Source organism: Herpailurus yagouaroundi, unplaced genomic scaffold, assembly GCF_014898765.1.
Source record: "Herpailurus yagouaroundi ecotype Mexico unplaced genomic scaffold, PumYag 162, whole genome shotgun sequence".
Classification (NCBI taxonomy): Eukaryota; Metazoa; Chordata; class Mammalia; order Carnivora; family Felidae; genus Herpailurus; species Herpailurus yagouaroundi.
Window position 1 is genome coordinate 75,187,161 of NW_024412403.1, and position 10,422 is coordinate 75,197,582.

General features: G+C 50.7%; 1 long non-coding RNA gene across 2 annotated transcripts in view; it reads left to right on the top strand.

The window, feature by feature from the left end:
* The window catches only part of LOC121036432 (uncharacterized), an 8,357-nt gene extending 3,707 nt beyond the window's left edge, over positions 1 to 4,650 (top strand). For both annotated transcript variants that reach the window (XR_005793350.1, XR_005793351.1), the window contains 2 exons: positions 1,128 to 2,348; positions 3,977 to 4,650. This is a non-coding gene — a long non-coding RNA (uncharacterized LOC121036432). The remainder of the gene's footprint in view (positions 1 to 1,127; positions 2,349 to 3,976) is intronic.
* The last annotated feature ends 5,772 nt before the right edge of the window (positions 4,651 to 10,422 follow it).

A 10,422-nucleotide genomic window follows, 5' to 3' on the forward strand; every position in this document is an offset into this window, starting at 1 on the left:
CCGCGGCCCTGGAAGGATCTGAGGGTAGCTAGCTAGGCCAGCGGTTGCTAAACTGACAGATGGTTACCTGGGAAGCTTTGAAAAGTACACGGTGCCAGGCTCTGAGCCCAGACGTATGACTCAGTAGTCAGGGTCTCGTCCCTGTCCGGTTGTTGATTCTGCAGGTCCCACGCTCGGAGGGGTGGTCCCCTGGGGCCGGTGAGGCCCAGGCAGCACTTTCCTTCCTTGCGCTTGGCAACCAGCCTTTTCTTGTGAATTTATCGTTCTCATTAAGGGAATGGCTCTCAAAACCCGCTGAGAGGACCAACGCTATTGTGCTCCTGAATGCCGGGCTGACCGGCCAGGAGAGGGCTTCTGGGCTGGCTCTGTTCCATTTCATCATGGAGAAGGAGGCTTTCCCCCGGGGGTGGGCGAGCGTTGTCTGTTGCCTTGAGATGCTTCCCCTCAGCTGTGGGGAGAGCTGGTCAGCCAGAAATGTCCTCCCCAAGGGCTCAGGCCTACCCGGCCGAGAAGAGGGTCTGTGGACAGACGCTGCTGCCCGCCTCCCCTCGCGTGCCCCCATCCCAACCTCCAGGGCTGGCTAAAGAGCAGGCTGTCTCCTGGAGGAATTGAGACGTTGGGCATCTCTCTGGGAAGTCATTTTAAATCTCATTTCTAAGTCCCAAGAGGTGCTCAGCAAATGGATAGTAATGATTTTTATTCCATGTGCCCGAGATTTGCTCGTGCAGGCTTTCACGGGTTCGTTCCCTGTGACGCCCTGGGAGGAGAGGGGACAGGGGACCATCTTCCCATGCTGAGCTCAGAAAGGGAGTGGGCTCCCGAAGGGTTTGGTCCTAAAGGACCAAAAGTGTGTGTTAGGTACCGTCACATGGTTGAGAAAGAAAGAGAGGGAGAGAAGAAACAACTGATAAAGCAAATGGGGTAAAATGTTAATAGTGAATCACCTGGCTAAAAACATACAGGTGGTTTTGACTCTTTTGACAATATTTTGAAGTTTTAAATTTATTTTCAAATAAAAACATCTTTGAAAAGGGGAGGTGGTTTATTCAAAGACATAGCAAGTTGATAGTGGGGCCCCTATCCACGTAAGGCTCACCTGTGACATCACCTCTGGATTTATTTTTTAGACTCGACTTAAGTGCCAGTTCTCGAGTGAGCCTTCCCTGCCCTCCCAGACTAGACCGTGAACCCCGATTTCATGTACTTATCACAAGAGTTACGAGTGAATTATTTTCAATTTGATGCCTGTTTCTGCTGCTTGACGGTAAGCTCCTTGAGGACAGGACCTCATGTGCCTTGTCCCTGCCAGATCCCAAGGCTCTAGCACAGAGACTGGGATATAGTAGATGCCCAGCTAGTATTTGTTAAAAGGCCGAATGAGTGCGTGAGTGTCAGAGCGCGGCCCCGGATGTGCACAGGTGGACACACGCACAGGTGCGACCATGCTCGGGCTCTGCTCTCTTGTTCCATTGCTCTGTGTCATATGCCAGGATTTACAGGGCAGCTGGCAGGGTGGCATCATGCCTCTGGAAATGACATCTGGGAATGAATGACATCCTTTGGGAAGACAGGATGACGCTCCTTCCCAGCCAGTGCCTCCCTCCCCTCCCCACCTCAAGCCCAGAGGCTCTTCCGGGGGGGGGGGGGGGGGAGAAATGATGCTCTGGTAGCAGGTGGTGGAGGGATCCCAGAGACAGCAGGCTCCGAGAGGGGGGCAGGGATGCAGAGGGGAAACCGCTGCCTTTCCGGAAACAAAAGAGCCCTTTAAAGTCACTTGATATCATGTCTTCCTGCCCTGGGCCTCTGCCAAGCCTCCCTCTTCCTATCGTGGAGCAGCAGGGACCTCAGAGACCTGTATTTGCTCCCCTGCTGGTGCACTGCCCTGGGGACTGGGAGCAAGCATCGTGCTGGCAGGCCTCCTGTGCCCACAGTGTGCCCGCGAACTGAAGAGTTCTGAGTTTAGGTTTTGATGGGTCACGCATCCACATATTTCAAAATCCAAAAGTGTGGGCACACGGGCGGCGAACGTCCCCCTTGTGCCCTGTCCTCCATCCATCCAGTTCTCCTTTGGGAGGGTTTTGGTTCTTAGGAATCCTTCTAGAGATAGTTGATGCACATACAAGGAGACATGCAGGTGCCCTGCAGGGGCAGGATTCCACATACACTGTTTCTATCTTGCTCTTTGCACTTAATGACGTGCATTTTACTTTCTCGGTTATGTCGTGTTCCGCGGGGTCGGTGTCCTGGGGACCCCGTGCTCCAGACTTCCCCTGTCATGCCGTGTGCATGAATCGCACACTTTTCTTCCTGGATTGTCCTGAGTATTGAGGACTGATGGAAAGTTTCAGGTGAGAGGGACCTTACTCCTGTGCTGCTTGCTCAGGCTAGTGACCACTGGCCACAGGTGGCTCTTGGGCATTTGAAACATGGCTAGCCAGACTGGGATGTACTGTAACTGTCAAATCCTCGGTGAATTTTGAAGATTTAATTTTTTTTAAAGTGTCCAATATCTTATCAGTAAATACATGTCTATATTTATCACAAGTTTAAAATATGATTTTTAAAAATTATCTTGGTTAAGTGGTTTTTTTTTTGTTTTTTTTGTTTTTTTAACAATGTGGCTACTAGCGTATGTAAAATTACATAGATGGCTCACGTTTATAGGTGGCCAGGATGTTTCTAAGGGGCTATGCTTCCTTGGAGACTTGGAGCCCCGGGAGGGGGCTGGGGGTGGGAAGGAGCTAAATAGATCAGAAGGGGAGGGAGCTAAGGAGTGGCTGGCAGCAGGGTGTTGAAAGCTCCCCGGGGCAGGGGTCAGGAGGACTGGGTTCTCGCCTGCCTTGGTGTGACTTTCTGGGGAGCCCCAGAACCAGCCTCCTCCCTTCTCAGTCTCCATTTCCTTCTGTGCGCAAGATGGTGGGCAGGATTTGAGAATGTTGCGTCTCTTCTCTATCCCTGAGCTAAAACAGCGCCCAGCGCAGGGCAGATGCTTGCTGAGTGAATGAATGAGTGAATGAATGAATGAATGAATGAACGAGAATAGGAAGTGGAATGAAAAATGGGAGTTTCCTTTTCCAGGGTAAGTGTTAGCCTCATCAAAGAATCAGGACCTGGAGGCCCCCTAGAGATCGAAGGGTGCCTGGGACTATGAATCCAAGCCTCAGAATTGCAGGAGTGACCTTGCCCCAAGTCTCCCTGGGGTGTCGGTGGCAGACCCAGGACCACAACCAAAGCCCCGTCCAGAACAAAAAGGCTGTTACAAATTAGTAGCACTCTTGGGAATGTCTGCTGCGAATGCAGCTGGGCCGCGGCACCCCTCCTTCTCCCCTTCTAGCCATTTTCAGGGTGTGGGGCGACATGTCCTACTGCTATCAGGGGTCAGCGAGGGGGTTTTCATAGATTATATTGAAAGAATTACAATGGTGAGGGAAAGGAGCCGAGTTCCCACAGAGTGTCCGGTCACTCCTGTGGGGGGCTCTGGGAGCCGGGCCCGGCTGCCTCTTTCTCTCTGGGAAGCAGCACACACAGTTTTTAATAATTAAGTAACTTTAATTGTCCTGGGAAAGCCGAGCTCGCCTTGGGGCACGCTGCACAAACTCATAATTAATGTTACCAAGAGAGATTAGCAAAGGAGAACTGAGAAATGATTCACTTTTTAAAAAGCGCCTCACTGTTAAGCCTTATTATCCTAAGTTTAGAACCTCATTTATCTGCTTTGAGGGGGGGGTGGAAAGAGACCCAAGACCCAGAAACTAATGCATGTGAAATTAAAACTCCATGTCTTTGTAATCTCATTTAAAATCATCAGATGGGAAAATGTTGCCATTTATTGATCCCACTCTGGTGACCGAGGGAAGATTTAAGACAGAGGAACATAATTAATAAATAATAATGCATTAACAAAAACTCAAGCTTTTTCCTGTTATCCTGTTATCATCACATTGTAGCTTTTTTTTTTTTTTTTTTTTTTCAACAGCGTTTTCTCTCTGGCTGTCTACGAAAGACATCCCAAAGAATGCGTGATTACGTCGAGTCATGCGAGGATTCTGGTGGGGTGTCCGGCCTATCAGTGTTTGGTGCGTATTTGATGAATTAATGAACGAGCGAGCACATTCATGCAAGATGGGAGGACTCTAGAAAGCTCCTTCCTCGCACAGACATGCCTAGGTGGTAGGAGCGGTGAGCCCGGCCCGTGCCTGGGGAAGGAGTCTGCGGTGGTGACGAAGGTGGGGGAAATACAGTAGGTGGGGGCGGGCGGGGCGAAGCCGTGAAAATTAGGAGTGGGTGTAAGCGCCAGGGCGCAGCGTGCAGCCAGCCACAGAAATCGGGCCTCTGCTGGCCCCTGTGCATAATTAGTAGCCAGAAATAGCACCTGATCGGTGGCCCCGAACGAGCAAGTGTGTTTCCGTGCAGGTCCTCATGTCTCCACAGCACTGCCCTGCTTTCTTCTTCCTTTCAGACAACAACTATTTGCATCCCAAGTGATGGGTGTCCCACTCTTTCCAAGCACCATTCTCCACAGGGATAGATGGAAACAGCTGGAACGGAGGGGGGAGACTTTGGCTGTAAACCTAGACAGAGGTTCTCTTCTTCTCTCTGAGCCTCAGTTTCCCCATCCACAAGACGGGAACCATGTTTGGGCTTCCCCGAGTCTTGGTCCTAACCCAGGGGTTCGCTTCTCACCGTGTGCCCACCAGATCTGGCTCCGACAGCCCCTGTTCCCTCATCCTGGAGTGGGGGGAGCTGGAGGGGGATTTGCTTCCTGTGGCCACATGCGAGGGCACTTTTCCTGAGAACTTTGCTGTCCCTGAAATGTCACTCAATCCCGGGGGAGGCTGGTCGGTAAATAATGAGGAGGTCGCTGATTCAGCTCAGGATGTGTGACTCCTCTCAAGTTCTCTACGTGTGAGCAGACCACTTACAAAGAATGAAATCTTTTAAGATGTGAAGGAATGAAGCCATTCTCTTCCTGGGGCTGTCCCTTTGTGACCTCAGGCAAATTGTGTCTGCGGCCTTTGTTGCCTGAGGGGAGAGGGTAGAAGACGCCCCAGGGAGACTCCTTTAGAGCTTTTCCTGAGCACGTAGAAACTGAGGCACTGGGCACTGAGGTGCTGAAAGTGCCTGAGGCTGGGGAAAGCAATCAGACCTGCAGGTGGACAGGAGGGGTACAGGGGGACAGGGCTCGCCATAGTCCCCCAGCCCGTTCTATACATTACACATTGCCAAGTTCTTTCCCATCCACGATCCCGTTTGATCCGCACGAAAATTCCAGGAAGGAGATATTACCATTCCCATTTTGCAGATGAGGAAACTGAGGTTTCTGAGATTTTAGGTGACCAACGACTCGAACCCGGGTTCTCAGACTCCCACCACTCTGCCCAATGAGAGGCTGCCCATCATAATCTTGATACTTTCTTCTGGCTCTTAAGTACTGTGATATGTTCCTTGTCTCGTCCAACATGTGACGCCATATATCTAATTGCTACCTTGGGGTTCAGACAACATTTTGTTTCATTCACTCATTTTTCTGGTCATCAGTCCATTGCCTTTTCAGCTTACATGCTTATATGTTCCGAGACTAGTGTACCCACTGTAGCTAGTCAGGATTGCTGACTCTGAGCCTCGGGCGAGGTGCGTGTTTTAGATTTCAGTTTGATCACACAGGCCAATAGTAGATAATCCGAGTTGTGAGAAAGAAGAGTAAAAAGTAAGCCCATCCCCTCTTGTTCTCTATACTCTGCCCCTGAGGGCTTCTCCCAGACACAACCACTGCTGTCAGTTTTCCATGCATCCTTGAGGTGGTTTATGCAAAGGCAAGAGCACACACAGGTGTGTGTGTGTGTGTGTGTGTGTGTGTGTGTGTGTGTGTGTGCTTCCCTTCTTCCAAAATGGCAGCATACTATAGGTACTAGGTCGTACTCTCTTGCTTATAAAACTCTATCAGGGAGATCGATCCATACCAGAACATAGAGAGTCATGCCAATCTTTCTACATGGCTGATTCACATTTCATTTTACTTAACCTACATCTCATTAAAAAAAAAAAAATTTAATGTTTATTTTTGAGAGAGAGAGAGAGAAAGCACGAGCAGGGGAGGGGCAGAGAGAGACAGAGACAGAAGCCGAAGCAGGCTCCAGGCTCTGAGCTGTCAGCACAGAGCCCAACGCAGGGCTCGAACCCACGAGCCATGAGATCATGACGTGAGCCAACGTCGGAAGCTCAACTGACTGAGCCACCCAGACACCCCCATTTCATTTTTTAAAGCTACTTGCCTACTGATGGACACTGGGTTGTTTTTGTTATTTTGTTATTTTGCCATTCACATCGCCCCTTACCATCCAAGCCTTAATATTACGATTGCCTAGGAGTAGTCTGGTGCGGTGGAAATTGCTGGGGCCACAGGACTGAGATATGAGAGTTCTATCCCATCTATATTACATTTGGTATTTGACTTGCAGCAAGTGCCTGCCTCCTTGGGCCTCAGTTTCACCATCTGTCAAGGGGGACACTGGGCCGATCTGGTGTCCTTCCAACCTGTCTCTGAACCCTTGAGTCTCCCCACACCCCAGAAGCAGCAGAGCTCCCCATCGAGGGTCAGCCAAGGCTGCGGCTGTGGATGGGCTCCTCGGGGCTTGGTAACCTGTGAACCTCTCCCTTGCTGCGCTGATCTCAGTAATGCAATATCGAACCCAGTCAGGCAAGTTTGGCCTTGCTCTCCCCTGGATCCAGTGTGATTCAAGGCCCGTAGCGTGGCTTCCTTCCTCAATTAATGACTTGAGCGTTATGAATGACTAATCAGTTCAGCACTGAGAAGAACTGGGTGGCCGAGTAGGGGCTGGGGTGGCAGCGAGGCAGATGGGCTGGGTGTGGAGGGGGCTTTAGCCTCTCTGCCCTCTGCTCGAATGCCTTTGGGTCTCCATGCTTTCTTTTAAGGGGGGGGCCGAAGAGGGTCAGATGTCTTACCCAGACGCCAGGCTCCAGTGTCTCCTAGAGTACGTGTCCCTGGGTTGTTGTCCCTGTAAGCAAACTTCTCCAACCTCCTCTTCCGTCCTGCAGCAGGAAAGCCAAATGCTCGTGGAGAAATCCCAGAGTGGAATCTGAGGCAGGATGGCTGGATACATCATTTGGTATGATATACTGTGTACCTAGGAAAAAGTTTTGAAATTAATCTCTTCCTGGGAGAAGGCATGATGTGGTGGTGGGGAGTGTTCTTTTTGCTACGCATCCCAGACGGACGGCCTTCTGGCTTCTCACCCTACTTATCTTAGGCAGCTTGCTGCAGATTCTAGGATTTCTGGGGACTGGAGGGAATACTTCTCCTCTAAAGCAAGGCGTCTGGCTTCACAGCCCACCCTACCTCACTCCACCCCCTTTCTTTCTTCACTGACCCCTTGCAGGCCAGAGCACCCAGCCCTCTGTTTTCTAGTGGTGGTTAGGCAACCACCCTTTGTGGTGGCCCCCGAGGGCACGCCTGGACCATTACTGCCCAGCCTATGTCCCCATGGGGCCTCACGCCCTGGCCTCACCTGGCCCTGTCCCCCAAATCTTGACCAGAGCTCCTCCACTCTGGACATTGTGTCCTGGCATGGGTCCCCCTCCTCTCCTCCTCCACCAGGTTGAGCACACCCTCGGAGCTCCCCGACTCCTTGGAGAAGGGGGGGGTCCTTTCCTGCTGGTTTCTCTTCTTTGGCTTCATTTAGAAACTGCTCTCCTGACTGGCACACAAGATGTGCCACCTCAGCCTGTGCCATTTGGAACTCAGGCCACAGGAAATCTCTGAGCATCCTGTGTGTGTGTTGGGCCACCTGTCTCCAGCAACATGTGCTGGGCCCTGTCTCTGGGGTTTGTATTGGGACACTTGCCCTGGCCCTTTCATAGGCAATCAACTCATCGGGATGGGGGGGGGGTTCTCTAAATTTTCCTTTCTTCCCAACATATTTCCTTTCCAGGGCTTCATGGGCCCATGTGCCCTCTTGAGGTTGAAAGGCATCAACATTTAACCAGTGCTGTGCCCAATACAGACGTTCCATTGTTGAATGAATGGATGGGTGCGTGGTTCTTATCTTGGGCAATGTCACGTTCCCTTCACTTCCAAAACCTTAAAGTTGCCTTTTGCTACATTACCTGGACCAGCCAGCTGCTCAGTCCTCCATCACTTTCTTGGGCACAACTCTGCCTTCCTCGAGGCAATGGCAGCCAAGTTCATCACATCAGAAGTTCACTGGCTTCCCGACCTGATTGAGTGCAGTTGGATTTTGTGCAAATCATCTTCAGCTAAAATCTTTAATGATTTAGGATGAGTCGCCCTACTTGGCCTTTTTCTAGGAATCCCACCCACAAATTTGCTTTAAGATGAGAACCTCCCCAAGAGGGAGGTGCATACCCCAAAAAGTGCTCTCTGCGCACCCCCCCCCCCCCCACCTTCTGCTCAGTGGCTCTGGACTCTGGGCCTTGGGTTTCTGCCTTTCCCCCATAGTATTGGTGCCCTGGGCCTATGGGTGCACAGGCCCTGCTCCTCGGTGAAGAGGTGCTGCTTGGGGATGAAATACACACCAACATGTGTATTTCCTGAGACTAGAGAGGAAAGCTAATGCATTGCCTACTTTAAGATTAACAAGCTATTTGACTAAAGAGATTTTTTTTTTCCTTTCTGTTCTCCACTTCATCCCCTTTCTTTCAGGTGCTTTTCACACCAAGTCACTGAAATCACAGGGTATGGGAGGTATTTTTCTCTTTAGAAATCCTTTTTCAGGCAACTATGTCAAGAATGTTTTCATACTTTGGGTCGGATGGGGAGGGAGGAAAAAAAAAAAGGCTTAATCCCCCCAGATGGGTATTTCTCTGAAAACAGACATGCAAATGTTGGGCTTGTCAAACCCTAAAATGTTTTCTTTATTCTTGAGAATTATGGCAGACTGCCTGCTGAGCCTGGGAGATCTGACAACTGAAGGAGGGAGCAAGCAGAGTGTGGGAAAGGGCAGGCAGCGGAGGCAGAGGCACGCGCCAGATCAGCCAAAGACAAGGGACAACCGTTCTATGCCCTGTGCTGCAGACTATCCCTTCTGGCCCCCTCACGTTCTGTTGGGGGGAAGCTTACCTTTCAGGAACTGGGGGTGAGGATACAGAGTGAAGCTAGATGCAGGCTCAGGAACATCCTTGCCTTTGCTCTGCCCGTGGGAGGCTAGCCTGCGTGCTCCCTCCAGGAGCGGAAGCTCGTGCCTGACAACCCGAGTGTAACATAGAGACGTAGAAATCGGTCATGCATACAGTCGTCAGCCGAGGCTTCTGCTGAGACCTGGGGGATGGGAGAGGGGGCAGACTGAGCAAATGCTTCCTCTGGGCTACTAAATAATTGCAAAGCCCTTCACTGAGACCTTGCCACCCCTAGGTGATGAGTTCTCAGCTCTGTGGGAGAGAGAGACAAGAAAACATGCGTGTTAGCGCAAGGCAGCCTGGGCCGAATGCATGAAGAGAGGTGCAAACATTCCCCACCCCACCCCACCCCCCCAAATATGGTTCAACCATTTACAGCAGGTGAGAAAATGGCTTTAAGATATTTTATTGCATCCAGAGCTCTAGAGAAGAACGATTCTAAGTCTTTTAGGCTTCAGTTTCTCCTTCTCCTGGCCTTTTGCTTAATGAAATTATGGAAACAGGGCAGAGGTAACCCACTCTGCATGGATGGGGGTGCTTGGATTGGGTACAAGTCTCACCAAGGCTGCAGGAAGAACCATGGAGTGGCCTGCTATCTACCTCTCTGGGTTGTTTTGAGAATCAAATGAGGGAATGGTTATGATTATATTTTGTATGTTATAAATCAGTAAATAACTAAAGAGTAGAGTTACTTCTTTGAGAATTACTGCCTTGAAAGCCCTAATGATGCCTTCAATTTACCGAGCAACTACTATATTCCAGGCATCGTCTAGGGTGTAACGTAAGCTTGATGGGGGTCAGGACTTGGTCTTGTTCCTGGTATAACCCTAGGGCCTAGAGAGAGCTGGTGTGAAGAATAGTAATTCTTCAACAGCTATTTTGTAGAGATTGGAAAAGTGATCGCCAATCCTGACAGTCCCCTGGGACTTTGGCCCTGCTCTGGGATCTGGAAGCTTGGAAAGGTTGAGCAGTCTTTCCTAGGTTGGGATCAGAGTTGAGTCCATCTGTCTGTGAAGTTTAGGCCCTTTCTATGATGTCTGGATCACCTTGGGGCCTCTGGGTCATCTGTCTCCTGACTTTGTTGGGTTTAGTTGTCGTTGGCAAAGTAGGCGGCTGTGCCGGCAAAATGTGGGGGTCACAGGGGCAGCCTCGGGGACAGGCAGGTTCTTCCTTTCTGGTTCTGTGGACCAGACAGGTCCACCCCAATTAACTGCAGAAGTGCCCTGGACTCTTCTTTTCAGGAACAGATGAAATAGTATCTGGGGTAGG